Source organism: Taeniopygia guttata, chromosome 25, assembly GCF_048771995.1.
Source record: "Taeniopygia guttata chromosome 25, bTaeGut7.mat, whole genome shotgun sequence".
NCBI classification, from domain to species: domain Eukaryota; kingdom Metazoa; phylum Chordata; class Aves; order Passeriformes; family Estrildidae; genus Taeniopygia; species Taeniopygia guttata.
Genome location: NC_133050.1, coordinates 2,703,529 through 2,724,510, shown reverse-complemented (window position 1 = coordinate 2,724,510; position 20,982 = coordinate 2,703,529). Strand labels below are relative to the sequence as shown.

Genomic DNA, 20,982 nt, shown 5'->3' with positions numbered 1-20,982 from the left:
AGACTGGCCAGTTTTTCTCTACACTACAACATAATTTTTCTCTACATTTTCTACAGGTACTAAAGCTTTATTTAAAAGTGAATATATGGCCCCTGTATCAACTAAAATTCCAGCTTTTTTTTTTTTTTTTTTTCCTTGATCCCACTGCCTCTCTCAGAGGGGTCTGTTACCTCCTAGTTCTGGATGAGATTAGACTGCCAGGAGGGGGATGGGTTTGAGTGGATATACCTTTGGAGCCTGAGTTTTCTTCCCTTTTGGGGAGATCTTCATCTTCTGTTACTTTAGGAGGAGCTTTTTACAAATCATATATGCTTTTGTGTTTCAGGATGATGAGTTTTGTCTGATTTCATATATCACTGCCTTATACTGCATGCTGAGCAACACATTTTATTTGCTTTCTCTTTGCTGTGGTGGTGTTTTTTTGTTTGTTTGTTTGTTTGTTTGTTTGTTTTTGTTTGTTTTTTTGTTTTGTTTTGTTTTGTTTTGTTTTTTAAGAGCTAACACCAGTGGGTCAGAAGGAACTCTGAACCCAGTTACTCTGCCATTCTGGGTGATTATTTAAGGTGAAAAAACATATTAGCATACAAGACCTCACCTTATTTGCTTTCCTGTCTTAAAACAGCATTGGTTGCAATAAGGTGTTATAAATCCTTTAGTTTTCTGAGCTGCCCTTATTGGAGGCTTTCTGGGAACCTCTTTGCTTTGGTTAGTTTTTATTGCTTATACTATTTTGTTTCTACCCAAGCCTCATGGTCTTTTTTCAGTTTTTCTCACACACAGACTTTCCAGGTTGCAGGTATGAGATGCGATCATTTACAGATAAGCTTTAAGATCTCAGGTTCTGAATTGGCTTGATTAGGAGCCTTCAATTTACACTTGGGGCATGGAACAGCAATACTAGTCCTTCTCACAAACTCTGCATTGTAATAGTACTCATACAAGGTGCCAGCCTCTTACTGCACCAAAAACTCCCGGGAATCGCCTGCAGGCTATTCTGTTTATCACTTTGGCATTTTTTCTTTATTTAACCCCTCTTTTACAAAATCTCAGTCTTTTCTAGTTCTCTTCTCACACAATCTAATTAAAGCATTGTTTCTACTGACACTTATTTTGTTGCCCTGCAAAAGGCTGTGCTTGTTATAGCAAAAACTCTGATATGCCCACAAACACAGAACCCTGTCCTTATCTCAAATTCAAGGAGAGTCAGGGCTTACCTTGCTGTGAGGGAGGAATTCTTGGAATTCCTTTAATTTGTTTTACTACAGTTAAACATAAATCATTATAGTGTAGCTCTTCTGCATAAAATGCTACACTTGTTGCAAAAAAAAATCTTAAAATCTCTATAAATACAACTATATAATCTCGAGAATTAAAATACTATAATGTGGGGGAAGAATCACACGAACTCACTGGGAAACTCACTGGAGGTATCTCTTAAAGTGTCCCCTTTTCTCAACACACCACAGCATAACAGCGCACAGTAAAATTCCAGGAATCCAAGTCCGAACCACTGGGGCAGAGGAACCCCCGCAGTTCGTCTAGCCACTGTTCAAATGCACACAAATCACCGCCTTTAAACACAGTGCACGTCCTCAGCCCCGTTTCTCCGCTGGTTTCCCTTCCCCGCGGGCACTCCCTGCCCGCACAGCCGATCCCCGCCGGGCCTCGGTTCTCACTCGGCCGCTTCAGACACGAGTGAACTTCTCCCCCCGCCCGCAGGTGCACTCCCTCGCTCCTGGTTCACCCTTCATACAGCAGCACCCGCACGGCTGCAAACACACGAACCGCACAGTGTCGGGCACCACCAGCACACAAAGCTCGGCTTCACTCGGCTCAGCCCAGCGCCGCTTGGGCCGCTCTATGGGAGCAGTGACCTCGTCTGCAGCCCAGCGCCCGATCGGCCGGGCTGCCCCAGGCCCAGGAGCGAGGCCGGGCCCTGCCGGCTCTGAGGGACTGCCCGGCAGTGCTGCTCTGGCACCCCAGGGCCCTCTCAGTCCAGCCCTTTATCGCACACCAGCGCTCCTTGGCTGTCTCCGCAGGTGGCAAGCGAGGCAGAGCAGAGCCCCTCCAGGGAAATTCCCCGGGTGTGCCAAGGAGGTCTGTTCTACTCCCTGCCCCTGCGAGGACAGAAAATCTCCTGCCTGGCTCGCCATGATGAAACGCGGATGAAAATCAAACCCTACAATTCTAATAAAGATTTGTAGGGAATGGGTATGTTTATTTATAGCGCTGTGGACGTATGTCAGGACTTATTGCCCTTTAATGGACATGCGTCCACAGCGTTATAAATAAGCATACCCATTCCCTACAAATCTTTATTACAAATGTAGGGTTTAATTTTTCATCTGCGTTTCACTCCCCAGGAGCAGGAAAAGCCCCATTCCCTATTTCCTTGTGGGTGCAGCCTGGAACATCCACTCAGAATGATGAACTTTCTGACAGCCCTGCTGAATGACACCAGGACAAGGTCGGTGAGAAACACAGGAAAATGTGTTTTGCTAGGAAATTACAAAATTATTTCTTTCTGTCCCATTCATTTTTAGTCCATTGCAGTTCTGTTTTCACAGTGCCACCTTCTCAGCTGTTTGTGTTTGTGTCCTCCTCTCTCTCCTGCCTCGCTTTGCCTGTTCTGTTTCTCTCTCAGTGTCTCTCTGGACCCAGGGCAGCTCCCACCAAAGGCCCTGCCTGCCCTGATTTACTTCCCAATCCATGAGCTGCAACAACCACGGGTGAAGTTATGAAGGCTGGCAGTGAAATGTCACTGTAAGATCTTGCTGCACTTGGCTTTCGGCCCCTTGTTAAGAGCTTTGCCTTCAAGGGCAGGAACATCTTTTCCTGGCTGGGAACTGGAATTCCAGCCCCTGGCAGTGTGTGCCGTGGATCCCAGAGGGGCATTCCCGAGGCTCCCAGGGTGCTGCTCCTGCCGTGCCTCCCAAGGAGCTGTGCAGGGCAGGGGACAAGGTGCAGCAGCTCCGTGGGCTCCTGCAGCACGCAGCAAAGGTGGCTTTGCTGGGCATTTCCCAGCACATTCCCGGCTGCAGGCAGAGGGAGGGAGGGAAGGGAAGCGAGTCCCTGACAGAATCCCGGAACGATTGGGGTGGGAACGGAGCCTGCCCGCGGGTTCCGATCCCGGGAGGGAGAGACGCCTCAGCCCCAGCGAAGGTGCAAATGAGACCATGGGAGCGCAACCTGCGGATTTGACTGAACATGGATTGAACTGAACAAGAAATGGGAAGGAGAAAGGGAGAAGAAGAAATAGTAAAGGGATCTCAGAGAGAGAGAAAGAAATCGGAAAAGGGTCTCAGAGAGACAGAAAGAAATCGGGAAAAGGTCTCAGAGAGACAGAAAGGAATAGTAAAGAACATAGAACCAGTCTGCAAACAGGGCAGGGAGGGGATGGGGACAGTCACAGACTGGTCAGGCTCAGCAGGAAAGGGGATGTGGCAAATCCTCCTGCAGCCATTCCAGGCACTGGCAGCACAAGGCAGGGACTGCAGAACACACGTGGCAGGGAAAAGAAGGGGATGTTGTTTGCCCAGACCTTAGCAGGGTCTGTGACATGGTCTGCTGGGTCTCCTCAGAGCCAGATAGGAGAAAGATGGGCTGAAGGAATGGAACATGGGGTGAGTGGGAATTTGGCTGAACAATGAGGGTCAAATGTCGTTCATGGAACAGAGTCCTCTTGGCAGCCACGCCCTGGTGACATCCCGCAGTGACCAGCCCTTGACTACAATGGAATATTCATATATTCCCTGTGCCATGGGACAAATGCACTTCCAAGTCCTTTGTGGATGATGCCAAATTGCTGGAAACCCTTGCGCAGCTGCATCTGGTTAATGCTGCCTGCTAGAGAAAAGCTGAGCAAAACAACACTGGCGGGTTAAATGTGTGCGGCCATCAGGGGCCAGCAAGCCTCTTTCTCCCTCACTCTCTGTGATCTCCCAAACTTAAGGCAAAGGAGACACTCAGGTTTTGTAGATGCTCATGGCTGAAAGAAATTAAAAAGCTCAGAGAGTCCACAAAGGCCTATAAAGTCTTCTTAACTCATTATGCATTTGGCATAGAAATTGGGATGTCAGTCCCTGAGCTATAAAAGGGCATGTCAGTAGGTTTTGTATAAAGGCACAAGAGGAAAGGTGAAAGGGAAGAGAGGCAGAGACAGGAGAGACAGAGACACACACGTGAATCAGAAGGGCAGAGAAAAAGAAAATGAGAGAGAGAGAAGAGATCCCCAGTCCTGGTTCCAGCATTGATCCAGCCAATGGGATGTCCAGGGTGCTGGGGCACAAATGTGCCTGGCCTTGGTGGGAGGACCTCTTCACCGATCACTTTTTCCTGCCCTGGTGATAAGTGTCTCACTTTCTGTGCAAATGACTTATCACGTGCAGTTAGTTCTGCTACACCTTTCTGGAAATGGCTCGGAGGCTTTGGGGGTCTTTGGTGGTGTTGATCCCCCCACAGTCCATGCCCACTTCTCATTCCTGCACTTGGGCCATGTCGTGCTTATGCCCAGGAGCCAGAGCAAGGATGTTTGTCCTGGCAAAGTTCTGCCTTTATCTGCATGACCCCTTCTGCAGACACAGTCTGTTCTTCCTCACAGTGTGCTATTGCCAAGAAGTCTTGGTTGTTCTTACCAATCCTTGGTTGGTCCCACGGCCATCCAGTTTTTGATGTTTGGGACATGCAGACCAGGTCCTGATCTTCCGGGCTTCTACACCCTCCTCAGCAAGGGCCTCAAAAGGCAAAGGCCACAGGTGGAAGCAAAGAAACAACAAATGAGATCAATCCTCTATTGCTGATTCTCATCAGCAGACAATCAGTCCAGCCACCTCTGGTAGGAACGGATCAAGAACATGTACTTTGTGTTTTGTATGAGAAATGTCTTGGTAAAAAATCTCCACAGCCCTCCCTGCCAGCCCTATCCCCTTCCTTTCCCTCAGTTTATTGCTGACCATGACATTGCATGGAATGGGAGATCCCTTGGGTCAGTCCAGCCCAGCTGTCCCCTCCCTGTGCCCTCAGGAACACTTGCCCATCCCCACCCATTGCCTGGGGGAATTGCAGACATGCCCTGGGCATGGCAGGGGCAGGGCAGGGCTGGCAATGGCAGGGCAGGGCCCGGGGGGCAGCGAGATGGGAGTGTGCAGCCTGCAGGGACACAGCAGCAGCTGTGGGACAGCGCAGGACAAGCTGTGCTGGACATGGCCAAGGGCCCTGGCAAGGCTGGCAGTGGCCAGGAGAAGCCAGGCCTTGGTGCCCTGGGGCACAGCAGCGTCTTGCCACCAAGGGCTGTGAGGAGGAGACACCTTGTCCTGAGGCACTGGGGCCTCCTGGCACAGCCCCAGCCAGGCTGGGCACTGTCATCCCTTGTCCTGCCCTCAGCATCCCTCCCTATGCCAGTGCTCCCGGCAGAGCCCTGAGCAGGCGGGGAGGGACAGGATCTGCCTTCCCTGGGGCTGGGGCTCAGGCCTTGGCCTTTCTGCTGCCTCCAGCCAGCCCAGGCTCTGCTCAGCAGCTGAGCTGCCTACACAGAGCCTCTGCCTCCCTGCACTCCTGGCCTCAGGGAGCTGCTGGGAAGAGGCCCTGGGGAGCCTTGGTCAGGAATGGCCCTGGGCCCTCCTTCATGCTCCCAGGGACGGCAGGTTCTTCAAAGGACTTGGGCTTTTGCTTGGGGTCCTGAGAGGTTTGTGCAATCATGGCCTCCAATTATCTGCTGGAATTAGTCCCTGGAGATTCTTTGTCAGGAGGTTTCCTACAATACTGATGGAAAACTATTTGCAAGAGCTTCCAATAAATCCACATTCCTCTTTGAAGAGTATATTTGATGACTGTTCTATTTAGAGCAGAGGTGGCTGCAGCATTCAGCGACTGATATTGGCCCAGGGACTCTCCTGAGGATGTCTGGCCTAGTCAGAGAAGCTGTGCCTGGAGGTCTGAGGCAGTGTGGACAACCTTGCCCCACATAGCTCAAGCCCATCCTGTCTCTGCTCAGTCACCTGGGACCTGCTGTGCTTGGAGAACTGGCTGCACTCAGGCAAAGAGGGGTTTTCCTCTTTTATTTTTTGAAGCAATCTAAAACTCCTAAGCTTCCCCTTTTAAAACAGACACACTCCTCAAGTGTGTGCCAAGCCCTAGGTACCTCCAAGAAGGTTCCCCTTCCCCAAGGCAGATCCCTGCAAGGAATGATGTAGACACACAGGAAGTTCTACAATGACCACAAATCCAGAGTTGGCTCAGGGCAGAATGAGCCACTCCTGAAGGACAGACCAGCTTTGCACTCCTTGCAGCTCAAAGCTCCCAGTGGGTCGTTGGGAGGTGTGTGAGTGACTCAAGAGTGAAGGAAGGGAAATGCAGAGAGCCCTGGAAGTGCTTCTGTGCAGACAGGCTGTGGGGAAGGGCACCGCACACCTGCCCTGGGCCGGCTGTGAGGGTGGATCATCATCCCAACCTGCACTGGGCATTGCAAGGGACTGCTGCCATGGACACTGCACTGACCCCAGTGCGCCAGCCCATTGCTCAGGGCTGGTGTCACTGCCCAGAGCCAGAGGGGAGCCCTTGCTGTGGGTCTGTGCCGTGGCCGCCTGCCCTGTGCCGCGCGGGCCGGTCAGGCGCCGCGGAACCTGCAGCAAACAGCAGGGCCAGGGCCAAGGCCAGGTCAGGCAGACAGAAAGGGGCAGTGCTGGGCACTGTTTGCATGGCAGCCCTCACTGGGACACCACACCTGGGTCACCTGGCCTGGCAGGTGCCATGGAAACCCCTGGCAGGGACTGATGGCACAGACCCTGGCACTGAGACGCTGCTGCTGGGCCGGGTGCTGAGCACAGGGCTGGGCACACAGAGATGCTTTTGTTCTTGCTGAGCTCCCACTGAGCCAAAGCCTTGCCTGCCCCTCCTCTGGCCACGCTGGAGAGGGGCTGGGGCTGCGGGGCAGCTTGGGAGGGGACACAGCCAGGACAGGTGACCCCCACTGACCCCGGGGATACCCCAGACCATAGGGCAGGCATCACGCTCAGGGTATAAAGTGGGGGGAACAAGGAGGAAGGGGGGACATTTGGAGTGATGGCTTTTCTCTTCCTAGGTAACACTCTAGGCTGGAGGGGGCCCTGGTTCACCAGTGGGCAGGGTCAGCACCAAAGACACAGACACCAACTGAAGGAATTGTGTCATTTATATCATGCACAGCTGCAAAGAATTACAAAAGGATAAGCTCAGCAAAGCACATCATCATTAGCAAAGCATTACAAAAGAAGCTCAGCAATGCATCCAGTCATTGCTACCAGAGATTGCCTGGAGTGATTAAGGAAAGATCCATCACCAGTTAGCCTCAGGCTTTACCATCATCCACAGCCACACATCAGCTGGGGGAAGCCAAGGACTGGAGAGCCACTCCCAGACACTGGGAATTCCTGCAGGTGCCTCCACCTCTGCAAGCAATGAGGCTCCAAGCCCAAAGCTGTGAGAGGACCCAGCTTTTACACTGTTAAACAAACAAGCTGGCATCACTGCCACTGCGAGAACATCTGCTTTCATTCTCCTGACTGCTTTCTCCCAAAGCCTGGCCAGGGCTGAAGGAGGAACCAAGGGAGTTGACTTTGATCCTTCACCCCCAAACAAGGCCAGATGGGGCCTTGTCTGTTTCTAAATACAGAAAGATAAATCCGTGTTTTATCAAGGAACACATGCATTGATCGTGTTGTTAATCATGCTTCCTTAATGAGTGGATACAAATACAACATTTGCTTGGAAGGTTCATCTAGAGGTGAGCTTTGCCTCAGGGCCTGTTCAGGCCCTGATCACAACCTGTTCAGGCCTTGGTACTTTGATCGGTACTGGGACCTACAATCAACTACAACCTTTGTAACAATTCTTTCAGTAACACAGCTTAGATTTAGGTATTAGGCATAAAGGCATCTCCTCTTGTTCTACAATTAAGTGCAGTTTAACTTCATTACTCAGAGCTATTCACGTTCCTTTTAAAACATGCCTAAATAGTTGCTATTCTCTGTTATTTATCAAATGCCTCTCTTTTCTTGAGACTGTCTCTTTTAAGAAAGGTCCCAATACTCCACTTCCCAGCACAAAGTGTCACAGCAACTCACCAAGTGCACACACTGCAATGATGACAGGCCCTGCCACCAATGCATTTCACAGCAGCCTCTAATTTGGCAGCCACGAAGCCAATCCCACCAAGAAGAATTTTCTTCTGCCACTCTTCTACTGCTCTTTCTGTCAAGGTGATTCCTGCCTGTTGGCCTTCAAACCCATCACTGCTAGCAGTGCAACATCCCCGTGCCCTGATAGCCCAGGTTCCTCCTTGGCCAGCAAGCAGATAATCCAAGGCCATGCGGTTCTCTGGAGTCCCCATTTGTGTTTGTTGGAGCTCATAGATTGTGCTAATGGGCATTTCAACAGTATCATTTACTACCTCTTCTAATAATCCATTCAGCTCATTCATGTCAACTCCACGGGATGGGGCAGCGCACATGGGGCACAGGGTGAACCAGAATCCTTTGCTTTCGGAAACCCAAGGCACTCTTTGGGTGGAAAATGTTCTCTGGGCCCTAAGTCTTCCGTGTGGTCGTTGCTGAAGGACCCTAAATGGGGGCCCTGCAGCTGGGAGCGGTGTGACACTGACACTGACCAGCTGCAGCACCCCAAGTTCTACTGACATTGGGAGTGATGGTAAAACACAGAAATCTTCTGACACTGTAGCCTCTATAACTGTAACAGGGTTTGGTTTCTCCTGAGGGGAAATCTGAGTGAATCCTGTCACACTGATCGTTGTATTCCCGTGTCCCACAGCACAGGTTTCTCTAACTGTCCCTTCATTGACTCCGTTACGAGGCAGAGCCCATTGACAGAGTTCTGGCCACCCCACAGGGTGGGCCCTCCAAGGGAACCCCATTCCTCCCAGCTTCAGCTGAGAACATACCCAGCAATTAGTGACACTGTGTGCTTTGGCTACCTTGGTCTTTAAATTTTCAAAACATTTTGATGACTGATCCCTTGGTGAAACTCTGGAGGTGTTTTGGCAAACGTCAGTAGTACTTTAGTGACACCGTTCTTCATTCTTTTTGCTCAATGTCATTCAGGTTAGGAACAATAATTCTGTTGTCCATGGAGCTGGCAACTTTTTAATTCCAGAATAATGCCCCCAAGGTCCTTTAGTGTTCAGCTTTACCATGTTGTCTGTGGGTAACAAGGCTTGGTGGGGCCCTTTCCCTTTTGGCTGGAAGAGGGCCAGGACCTCTGCTTAAAGAAAAAAAAGGAAAAAGAAAAAAAATACAATTAGATGAATTGTAAAAGATACAAATAAAATCCAAGTGTTAGTGAAACAACTTCTGTAACTTTGCATTAAGAGGTAAATGATCTTTTTAAAAAGAGAACTCAGTTATTTACATTGTAAATGTGCTGATGGCATGGATCCATCTTACTGACCTCAACAGCCTTTTTTACAGTTTTTGGGGTTTGTTTCCAACATTCTTTTTTTTTAAATTGTGGTCGAAGCAATAGGAAATTGATTTGGGCCCTTCCAGCTCCAGACAGGACTGGGAATCTCAACTCTGTCAAACCCCAAATCCTTTAGAAGATGACCTTCCTTCTCACTCTGGGAATGAGCTGCACATTCCCTCTGAAATTGTCAGGGGTTTCTTACGGATGAAAAATCCCACTTACGGCTTTTTGCTCTGGTTTGGAAGTGGGAAGGGCAATTCTCCATCCATCAGCTCCAGACTGCACTGCCTCAGGAACACGGCTCACTTGCCAGCTTTGGCCACTCATGGCACTTCTAGAGGAGGAAGAAAGTGCAACTGCACACTTCCAGCCAAAAAGAAATGAAGAATGAATAGTGGAGATCCAGGCGTTCCTGCGGAGATCCAGGGGTTCAGCTGGGACTATGGGGAGTTTGGGTCCTTGCCAATTGGATGTGTGTCCCCAGCTGCAATCTCCTGGCCTGCAGGGGAGTCTCACTCACCTGCCAAAGCAGAAAGCTCAGGCACTGTGCTCCAACGGGCTCGTCTGATGCAAAGCTGTCAGAGCAATGTGAGGGCACAGCCAGCCCAGCTGTGCCCGGGGCAGAGCCCAGCAGAGCCCTGGCAGAGCCCAGAGCAGCCTCAGCACCCGCAGAGCCCGGCTGCAAGGAGAGAAACCAGAAACTGCCCGTCAGCTGAAGGCTGCTGTCCCCTTGTCCCAGCTGCCCACAGAGCCCAGGCCATGCTGGCCGTGCCCAGAGCTGTGCCCAGAGCTGCCCATCACTGCTGCCTTTGGGAGCAGAGCAGGAGGGCAGGACATTCCCAGCCTGCAGCCAGCCACAGCACATCCAGCCCCTCAGCAGCTGCCCAGAGCAGGAGCCTCCTTGTGCTTGTTGCTGTCTCCCAAAAGCTCTGATCCCACCATGCCAAGCAGACGGGGACTCACCTCACGCCATCCTCCGCTGGGAGAAAAGCTGGTCCCAAACGATGTCCTCAGCCTTCTCCAAGGGCACGGCCCATCCACGCTGCAGCTGCTCCCAGGCACTTCCCAATCCCGACTGGACCTTACATAGAACGCTTCCTCTAGAAAAACAAACAACAAACTGTTGAAAAGAGATTAGAGACAAGGGGAAACAAGAAAAAAACTCTTATCTCTGTCAGAGGTCTGAGGAAGGCCCAACCCCTACATGCTAGGGAAAATCCCACCCATGGGGGAGAGAAGGCCACACTTTCTCTCTTCCCTCCTGCACTGCCCCCCAAAATAACGGTGATCCCAAAGCAAACAAGGGCAGTGGAGCAGCCCAAGCCCTTCCTTGCCTGCAAAGCAAAGCAGCCCCTGCACAGGTTCTGCAGTCCCACCTCTGCTCCCGCCATGGGGGTTTCTCTGTGCCGGGCTGGCTGCCCCAGCCCCAGCCCCAGCCTCAGCCCAGGCCATGCTGGGTGCTGGGGGCTGTTGGCAGGGCCAGGAGCCAACTCCCATCTTGTATCCACCCCAGCCCACGCCCCCAGCCCTGACAAAAAGCAGCTGGGCAGCTGACTGAAGTTGCATCTGCCCCAGCAAAGGGAGAAACTTTTGTTCCCAGCCAGTCTGAGCAATGCCCAAATCTGGGAGCATTTCCCCGGCTGTGGACTCATCTGCGAATTCGCTGTGGAGCCTGGCTTTGAAGATGGTGCCACAAGTCCATCATCTTCAGCTGCCAGTGGCCAGGTTGAGGAAGAGGTTGTCATCCTTGATGTTGTCGTTACTGTCTCCAGCAGCAGCAGCAGCCCCACCTGGTACAGCTTCTCCAAGGGCTCCTTCTCCTTCCCTGGGGGTCAGACCAGGCTGTCAGGGTTCTGCCCAGGGCCCCAGCTGTCAGGGAAGCAGGACAAGCAAAACCAGCTCTGATGGCAGCCACCAGTGCTGGGCAGAGCAGCTCAGCTCCAGCACAAGGGCTGCGTGTTCCCACCCAACAATCCCAGTGCATTGATACAGGCAGGGAAAAAAGTCTGGGTTTCCTTGCTTCTGATTGCCAGGGCATGTGTGGACCTGTAACTTACCAGGGCCCTGGAGCAAAGTGTGCATGTGGCTCTCTCCCTTTTTCTATGGCAGGTGAATATCCTGTATCCAAGGATCATAGAACAGGTCTTCTAATGAAGGTCTGTCCAAGAAGTGCATGGATAAACACCACCTGATAAGATCCTGGCACTCTGGGCAGAGAAACCAGAAACCACCGGTCAGCTAGAGAAGGCTCCTGTCTGCTTTGCCCCACTCTTCCCATGCCCAGGCCATGCTGCTTTTGTGCTCAGAGCTGTGCCTAAACTTTCCCATCAATTCCCTGTTGTGGAGGAGAGCAGGAGAGCAGGACATGTGGCACCTCCTCAGCGGCTGCCAGAGCGAGATGCTCACGAGCTGCTGCTGTCTCCCAGCACTGGTATTCCCCCGTGGCCAGAGATGAGGATCCACCTGGAGAGAGCCGCTGTGGCAGCGAGAGCTGATGGTCCCAGCTGATCTTCCGGCCCCTCCTGAAAGGGTGCTGCCCGCAGACCATCTGGTGCAGCAGGATGCCCAGGGACCAGATCGTTGCTGCCTCACCATGGTACCAGCCCAAGTGGGTCCATTCTGGGGGGCTGTATGACAGTGTTCCTATGGAATACAGATGGAGTTCATCAGGGGGATGCTGCTGCTTCCAGAGCCTGGCCCCAGCATCCCTGGGCGTGCAGGGGCCGCCCCAGTGGCACACGGGGCGACTGCTGCACTCTCGCCAGCACCTGGGACTTGTGTACAAACTCAGGGCTGGACAAGAAGCCACTGGTGTTGGAAGAGGGCAGCAGAAGCCCCGGCAAGGCCTGACCGTGACATGCAAAGCAAAAACCCACTCAGGGCTGGGGGAAAAATCATCTCCTTATCCTCCCCGCCTGCAGTGCCCTAAAAATATTATGAAGCCAAGGCAAACAAGGTGAGTGGAGCAGCCCAAGCCCTTCCTCTCACCTGCACACCAAACTGGCTGGTGCACTGGTTCTGGCTCCCTCCTATGCTACCCCCACCCACGGGTGCTTTTGTCGGGCTGGCTGCTGCTGCTCCAACCCCAGCCCCAGGCAGAGTGGTGGGCAAAGGCTGCCAGTGGGGCTGGAAGATGCCTCCCCACCCAGCCCCGCTCAAAAGCAACTCAGGGGAAGGCTCAGTACCCTGACTGACAGCAAAAGGGAGAATCCTCGCTGCCACACCCAGCTTGGCCTGTGAGATGTTGGGCCATGAGATGGCGGGACCGGGAGCACACCCCTGCCCGGGCTCACCTGCAAAGTAAGTGTAGGCTGTGTCTTGCAGGTAGGTGCCGCAGCCAAAGTCGATCAATTTTGCCTGGCCAGTGGCCAGGTCAACCAGGATGTTCTCTGGTTTGATGTCACGGTGCAGGACCCCGCGGCTGGTGCAGTGCCGCACGGCCTCCAGCACCTGGCGGAACAGCAGCCGTGCCACCTCTTCAGACAGGAACCTCCGTGCCCGAATGAAATGCAGGAGGTCCTGAGACTGCTCCGGCCGCTCCAGCACCATCACGATGTTGTTGGGGAGCTCAAGCCACTCCAGCAGCTGGACCACACCAGGGAAGCCAGTGGACACCTTGTCCAGCAGCACGATCTCCAGGGGTGCGCTGGTGCCGTCGGGCTGCGGGAGGACCACGGTGCCACCAGTGGGACTGATGTCCTGCCAGGGCTGGGGAACCCCTCAGCCAGCCCGGGATGCTCTGTGCTCTGCGCTGGCCCCATGCCCGCTCCCCATCGAGGGGTCCTGGTGGCTTCCCCCATGCCGGGCCTCACCTCATCCCCGCCCGGCACGGCCCGGCTGTTCCCGCTGGCCCCGCTCGCTCACCAGCTCGTCCCAGTGCCGGATGCGGTTCCGTGGCACCCTTTTGATGGCCACCTGCAAACCAAAGGCACCACCGGGCTCAGCTCGCCGCCCGCCCTGCTGAGCCCCATCCTCCTCCTCCTTCTCTTCCTCCTCCTCCGCCTCCTCCTCCTCCTCCTTCTCTTCCTCCCCCTCCGCCCCCTCCTCCTCCTCCTCCTTCTCTTCCTCCTCCTCCGCCTCCTCCTCCTCCTCCTTCTCTTCCTCCCCCTCCGCCTCCTCCTCCTCCTCCTCCTTCTCTTCCTCCTCCTTCTCTTCCTCCTCCATCCTCCTCCATCCTCCTCCTCCTCCTCCTCCTCCTCCGCCTCCTCCTCCTCCTCCTACTCCTCCTGCGCCCGCCGCCGGCCCCGCCGCTCACCGGGGCACCGTCCGAGAGCCGCGTGGCTGCGAAGACGCTGCCGAAGCTGCCGCGCCCCAGCAGCGAACCCACTCGGTAGCGCTGCTGCAGCGCCTCCTGCGCCTTCCCTGCGGGCGGGACGCGGCTGTCAGCGCTCGGCCCGGGGCCAGGAGCAGCCCCCGAGCGCCCCTCAACTGCCTCGGGCCGGCCATCCCCAGGCCTTCGGTCTCGGGAACGGGACACGGGAGGCTCGGGGTCGGCGGCTGCGCTGCTGAGCAGCGGAGCTCGGGCCGGGGAAGCCGCGGCGGAGGCGGCGGGCGCGGCCGTGCTGCGTGTGTCCTCCGCGGGGCCCGGGAGGAGCCGGAGCCGGGGCCGGGGCCGGGGCCGGAGCCTGCGCCGGGGCCGGGCTCGGGCCAGGCGGAGCCAAAGGGCCCAGCCCCAGGCACTGATGCCCGCCCAGCAGCGCCACCGCCAGCACGCCCAGAGCCGGGCGGAGGCGAGACCGCGGCGGGGCGGGCGGGGGCGGGGACGGGGCAGCCCCGCCTGGGGCCGGGGGCGGGCCGGGGGCATGGCCCGGCCCGGCATGGGGGAGAAGGAGGCGGGGAGAGGGGAGGGACAGCGGGTGAGGGACACCAAGAGGACAGCGGGAGAGAAAGAAGAGAAAGAAGAGAAAGAGAAAGAAGAGAAAAACTGCTTTTGCTGCCGCTGCTGCCGCCGCTGCTGCCACCGCCGCCGCTGCTGCCTCTGCAACTGAAGCACCGAGGCCGTTTGTCCACGTGTCCGTTCCCCGCTTGCCCAACGGCCGAGCCCCACGCGCCCCGGGGACAGCCCCTTCCTCTGTCCAAACACGGGAACTTTGCAGTGTTGAGCCCAGATCCAGAGTCCTGACTCCTGCACACTGGCAGAGAAATCCCCTCCGCTGTGTCGCTGCTGTGCATTGTCCTTGCTGAGGTTCAAACACTATTGGGGCACATTCCTTTGGTGTAGGATTCATACGTGACCCAAGCACTGCACTTATGTCTCCAGCGTTGCTTTCCAGTAAAAACAGGGGAAGGAAAACTGTGTGTAGCTCATGGTATTTTAGAGTGTTTATAACTTGCTAAGTGACCCATCTTAGAGGTGAGATTCAGTTGGAATTCACATCATGGAGAAGTCGTGCAACATGGAAGAGGGGAGCATAGAAATAAAGAGGAAAACATTTTTGATAGTTTCTTTCATCTTCATTTCACTTCTGGAAAGCTGTTGCACTTTTCCAGGAATCTTCTCCTGTCTGCTCTTGTCAAGAACCTCTCATGGAGAACAAGGTCGAGCTTCTGTCCCAAGATTTGCCACCTACTGCAGCTTCTCTTGGCTTTCCACACTGCACTGTGTGTGCAGCATGTATTTTGCAGCAAAGCAGGCCAAATGTTTGGAGAACGTTACATGTCCTTTCTTTTCCTGGGGGTCTGGGGAGTTGTGCCACTGGTGAAGTGGCACAATTGTGACTGTTTGTCCTGGTTTAGGGCAAATGTTGTGAGGAAACCTCCAAAAGGAGTCCGTCTACAAATCAAGTTCAAGTGGCCCCTCCCCCTACTATTTCAGGAGAAGACTTCCCTGGAGAAAAATGAAAAAAAACAGTTTATTTATCAAGTAAAGTATTCACAAGCATGAATAATATGAAATAAAACCCCTCTCAGTTCTGAAGAGATGGCAATTCAGAAAGTCCTTTTTGTGGGTTGTAGTTGGCTCACTAGGTCTCTTCTCAGTCCCTCTGGCCCTGGAATGCAGGGTCCCAGACCTCGGTGGGCCACAGGTGTGAGCTGCCGGTGTTTTTCTGGGTTTTCTGTCCAGAGCTGGGTTAAACAGTTCCAAGAAAAAGGAAAGCCACAGTCTGAGCGGAGCCTTCTCTTCCTCAGGTAGCTGAAAACCAAATTGCTACACCTGGGCTGTGAAGACACCAAGAAGCTTCCAAAGCTGGGCACTGGTGGTCCCAGCAAACACCACACCTGGCTGGTTTCAGGATTGGAAATTTCTGGCTTTTGGGTTTCTGTGCCAGCAAATTACTGGACTTTGGTTGTTCTGGCACCAAAAAATTTCCTAATCTGTGCACTGGTGGTCCCAGCAAACAGCAGATCTGGATGGTGCTGGAGCCAGAACCCAGAATCTTCCAAATTTTGGCTTTCTGTGCCAGCAAATCTGTGGTAGGTAAGGGACAGGCGAGCGGAAGATCACGGGATGTTACGGAAAGATAGAGCCCTCCCCTTCTCCCTTCCCCACGTTAGCTATTTACCCCTGAAGCCCCAGAAGCATGTAGCCACACCTGCCCCGGTAAATTTCCACTCCCGACTAACCCCTGAGACCCCCCAACCCCCCTCTGACGTAGCAAAAACCCCCAAGACTATTTAAACCTACGAGATAGGATAATAAAGGCTTTTCGACCGTCTGCCACATTGGTATCTGCGTGTGTTGATTAGCCCGAGCGGCCTGGAGAGGCCAGGCCGCCGTGCTGCCACCTGAACCAGGTCGCTGGTTGCCCTTTATAAAGGCAACATATTGGTGCCAAAACCTGGGAGAAAAGAAGAAAAAAAGGAAAAATTCCCCCGGCGGACGGGATACACCTGGACAGGAGCAGCGGCCGGAACGGTCAAACCATATCTAGGTGTAGGGGAGACGTCCCCGGGATCCGCGAGCGTCATGGACGCAATAGCAAGGATCGTAAGTGCCATTCATACGCAGTGGGGTATTGGGTGTAAGCTCAAGGATTTTCATCTTGCCATAGCGAGATTGCTTGAGCTTGGGGCAATTGAGCGCCCTGTGGATGTGTTACATCCGGAAATATGGGAAAAATGCACTGCCGCGCTAGCCGAGGACACAAAATCCTCAGGCAGTGGCAAAAACCTTAAAGCATGGGGCAAAGTAGAGAAAGCCCTACGCAAAGCGATAGAAGAGCAGGAGACATGGAGCGCGGCGCGTACGTGTTTATTAGTTACTCCCAAACTCGGTGTGGGAGCGGGAACGCAGACTGCCCCTGAGAGTGATTCGCCCGGCGGCGGGGACCCGGGGGGGCTCAGCGCGACACCCGCTCCCCCAGATCAGAGCCCACCCCCCGCCGCAGAAACCCCCCGAGACACCCCCGCCGCGGAAAACCCCCAAAAAACCCCCACCGCTCGAACCCCCCGAGAGACCGCAAATTCCTCCGTCCCGCCGCCACCACCGGCCCGCGATCAGTTGTCGGAGACGCAACGGCACGCGGAGCGCTTCTGGCAAGGGCTGGCGAAAGAAGCCCGAGACGCAGAAACCGCGGCTCGGGAGAACGTGGCCGCCATGCCGCCTCCTCATCCCCTTGAAAATGGCGCCGGAAGCCGTAGAGAGGGGCGGGGCCCGGGTAGTCTCGGCGCGAAAACCCGGGAAGTGCGCGATCTCGGGGATGCGCGTGCGCGGGAGAAAGGGGCGGAGAGCGGCACGGAGCGCGGAGCCAACCAGCGGCCGCGCCAGGCGCCGCCACCATATAAGGGAGAAACCACCCCCCGCGGGAGGTGCGGCGAGCCGGGGGGGCGGGAGCGGCGCCACCCCCACGGGGAGGAGCGAGCTTGGGGCCGGACAAAACGGCGCGGAGCCCCGGAAGTGCACTGGCACTCGTCTTCCGGCTCGGAGACCAGCGACAGCTCCACCAGCTCAGAGGAGCTGACGGAGGCTGGCTATGACTCCGAGACGGATGAAACGGAGCCAGCACAGTTTGAAACAAAACCGAGTAAAGTTCTAAGCCGCGCCGAAAAACAACTACAATACGAACCAGCCCAGTTTACTGACTGGGGGAAAATAAAGATAGCCTGTGCTGAATGGTCCCCAGCGGCTGCCATACAAGCCTTCCCGGTGAGGCTCGCCGGTCCGGAAGGAAACCAACAAAGGGTATATACCCCGATAAACCCAAAGGATATACAGTCAATTGTCAAAGCCATCGCAGAAAAAGGGATCAACTCGGCCATAGTCACCACATTAATCGATGGTCTTTTTAGCAACGATGACTTGCTTCCCTTTGATATCGAACGAATAGGGCGCATGATACTTGATGGTGCGGGAATGATTGTCTTCAGACAGGAGTGGGAGGATAATTGTAGGAAGCAGTTAGCCCAAGCGTCTGGCGCGAGGCAGCCCCCACACAGATCGAGCTTATCCAGACTGATAGGAAAACATGATGATATGATCACGCCGCAACAACAAGCTGCGCAGATGCAGGCTGAGGAGGTCAGGGCGACCACTCGGGCTGCCAGAGAGGCTATCCGCGCAGCCTCCCGAGTCGTGGCTAAGCCGGCACCGTGGTCCACCGTGAGGCAGGCAGAGAGCGAAAGCTTCACACAGTTCGTAGATCGCCTGCAGGCAGCGATAGACTCCTCCACCCTGCCGGCAGAGGCAAAGGGCCCCGTGGTAGGCGACTGCCTGCGCCAGCAATGCAACTCTATTACCAAGGATATTTTACGCTCCCTGCCAGCCGGAGCTAGCCTGGCTGACATGATCAGACACGTAGTGAGGGAGGAACACCTGACGCCCATTCAGGCAGCCGTCCACACCCTGACCAATGCCATGGCGTGTTTCAAGTGCGGTGAGGCGGGTCACATCGCGGTGAGCTGCCCCCAGCCGGCACGGCGGCCTGCCGCAGCGCCTCCACCCCAAACACGCCCGCGGGGATCCTGCTGGGGTTGCGGGAGGAAGGGGCATCTTGCTAGGGAATGCAGGTCCCGGCTCCAGGGAAACGGAAAAGGGAGGGGGCCTGCGGGCCGCACCCAGCCTCCTCCCGCTGCGAATATGAGGCGGCCCATCCATGCCAACCCCCAATGGGGCGGGGAGCCCTCGTACCCCATTCTCCCACAGGAAGCAGCCAACTTCATACCCTTGCCAACGAGTCTCACAGCACAGCCTGCGGCGCCTTCATACCCACCGCCACCGCAAGCAGCGCCTGTGCCACAGGGTCAACAGGGGGCAGCCCAAGTCGGGACCCCTGGGTGGCCCTGGCCCTGAAAATAGGGAAGGAACCCCCGAAAGTTTGGGGGACATGCCGCCTCTATGGCAGTCGAGACCCCCACGTAATAGGGCTTCAGTTTTGGGCAGACACAGGAGCAGACTGCACAATCCTACCCCAAGCCCTATGGCCCCGGCACTGGCAGTACAAGGAGGTCCCTCCAGTGAACGGGGTGGGAGGGTTGTCCCGAGCTTGGAAAAGCACCCAATTGGTAGCTATAACGCTCCAAACAAAGAAAGGACCAGAACAAACAGTAGCAATCCACCCCTACATCTTGCAAAACTCCCCACCCCTGATAGGAAGAGACATCCTTGCTATGCTAGGAGTCAGGATTACAAATTTATAATGAGGGCCACTGCTGTACACCCACTGCTGCCAATCAAACTGACTTGGAAATCACCAGACCCCGTATGGGTTGAGCAGTGGCCCCCGTCAAAGCCTCGAATGACAGCCTTGCTGGAACTGGTCGACCGCGAGCTACAAAAGGGCCACATTGAACCCTCCACCAGCCCGTGGAACACCCCTGTGTTTGTAATCCCCAAGAGATCAGGAGAAGGCTACCGCCTCATCCACGACCTGAGGGAAGTGAACAAGACAATTCAGCCCATGGGTCCAGTTCAGACACTACTGCCCGCGAACTCAGCCATCCCCAAAGGGCAGCCGTGCGCAGTGCTGGACATCAAAGACTGTTTCTTTTCAATACCCCTGCATGCCGAGGACAAAGAACGGTTCGCCTTCTCCGTCGTGTTCCCGAACGGCGAGCGACCTAACCTCCGCTTCCAATGGAAGGTGCTACCTCAAGGCCTTGTGGACAGCCCGACCATATGCCAGATTACCGTGGACAGGGCACTGATGCCAGTCCGACACTCCCACCCTGCTGCGACCATCATTCAGTACATGGACGACATCCTCGTCGCTGCACCATCAGCAAGCCAAGTGGATCACCTAGTGTCCACGATCACGGAAACCCTCCAGGCCAACGGTTTCGAGATCCCGAACACGAAGATCAAGAGAGGACCGTGCGTGACCTTCCTGGGAGTGGGGATCACAAACTCCTACGTGACCCCACCCAGGATAAAGGTCCGCCGAGACATCAAGACCCTCCACGACATGCAGCGACTCGTGGGATCTCTGCAGTGGTTCCGCAACATCGTCCTAGTTCCCCCAGAGGTCATGGACCCCCTGTATGACCTCCTGAAAGGAAAACACCCCTGGGACCCCAAGGAGCTGATGCCGCAAGCAACGAAATCCCTCAACTTCATCGAACGTCAGATGTCCACTAGCCTGCTTGCCAGGTGGAACCCGAGCGTACCACTGGACTTATACGTCCACTTCACACAGAAGGGAGGAGTGGGAGCACTTGCCCAAGGACCTTCCGAAAAATCCCAGCCGATCCAATGGGTGGTCCTCGGAAGACCAACTCACGCATTCTCCCCAGGAGTTGAATGCGTTGCTAACCTCATCATGAAAGGCAGGAGACTCGCCCTGAGACACCTGGGAACCGAGCCGGCAAGGATCCACCTCCCCTTCCGCAAGCGACCAACCACGGAGTCAACTGCGATATCGGAGCACCTGGCCCTCGCTCTCACTGTCTTCGGGGGAGAAATTTCCTACGCCACCAAACCACCTTGGACCCAGCTACTGACCATTGTCGACATAGATGTGCCACCGAAGGTCATGGACCGACCGCAACCAGGGCCAACGGTCTTTACAGATGCCTCCTCCATGACTTCTACCGCAGCAGCAGTGTGGCAAACAGGAGAAACATGGCATTGCGTCAAAACATGCGACCCCACGCTGTCAGTGCAACAGCTGGAAGCAGCAGCAGTGGTCTTGGCGTGCGGACTTTTCCAGGACGAACACCTCAACATCATGACAGACTCTATATTCGTGGCAAAGCTCTGCCTAGCCATGTCAAGACCAGGTGTGTCAACATCCACAACGGCCTCCATGCTTGAAGAGGCACTCTCCTCACGCCAGGGCACCGTGTCCGTCATCCACGTCAACAGCCATAACCCAGTCAAGGGCTTCTTCCAGACTGGCAATGACAAAGCAGATGCCGCAGCGAAGGGAGTGTGGACACTGCAGGAAGCTCGTCAGCTGCACGAGTCACTCCACATAGGGGCCAAAGCACTGGCGAAGAGATGCGGGATCTCGACAGCGGACGCGAGACACGTAGTGGCCACCTGCCCTCACTGCCAGAAGTCACCCCTATGGACCGGTGGAGTCAACCCGAGGGGCCTCAAGGCGTCAGAAATCTGGCAGTCAGACTTCACCCTCTGCGAACTGCTGAAGCCCC

At 55.0% G+C, this 20,982-nt stretch overlaps 1 long non-coding RNA gene across 1 annotated transcript; it reads right to left on the bottom strand.

The window, feature by feature from the left end:
- Window positions 1-8,953: 8,953 nt before the first annotated feature.
- On the bottom strand, window positions 8,954-9,859 carry LOC140680655 (uncharacterized). The gene is made up of 2 exons (XR_012052004.1): window positions 9,676-9,859; window positions 8,954-9,249 (listed from the first exon to the last, which is right to left on the bottom strand). It is a non-coding gene; the product is annotated as an uncharacterized lncRNA (long non-coding RNA).
- Window positions 9,860-20,982: the final 11,123 nt, after the last annotated feature.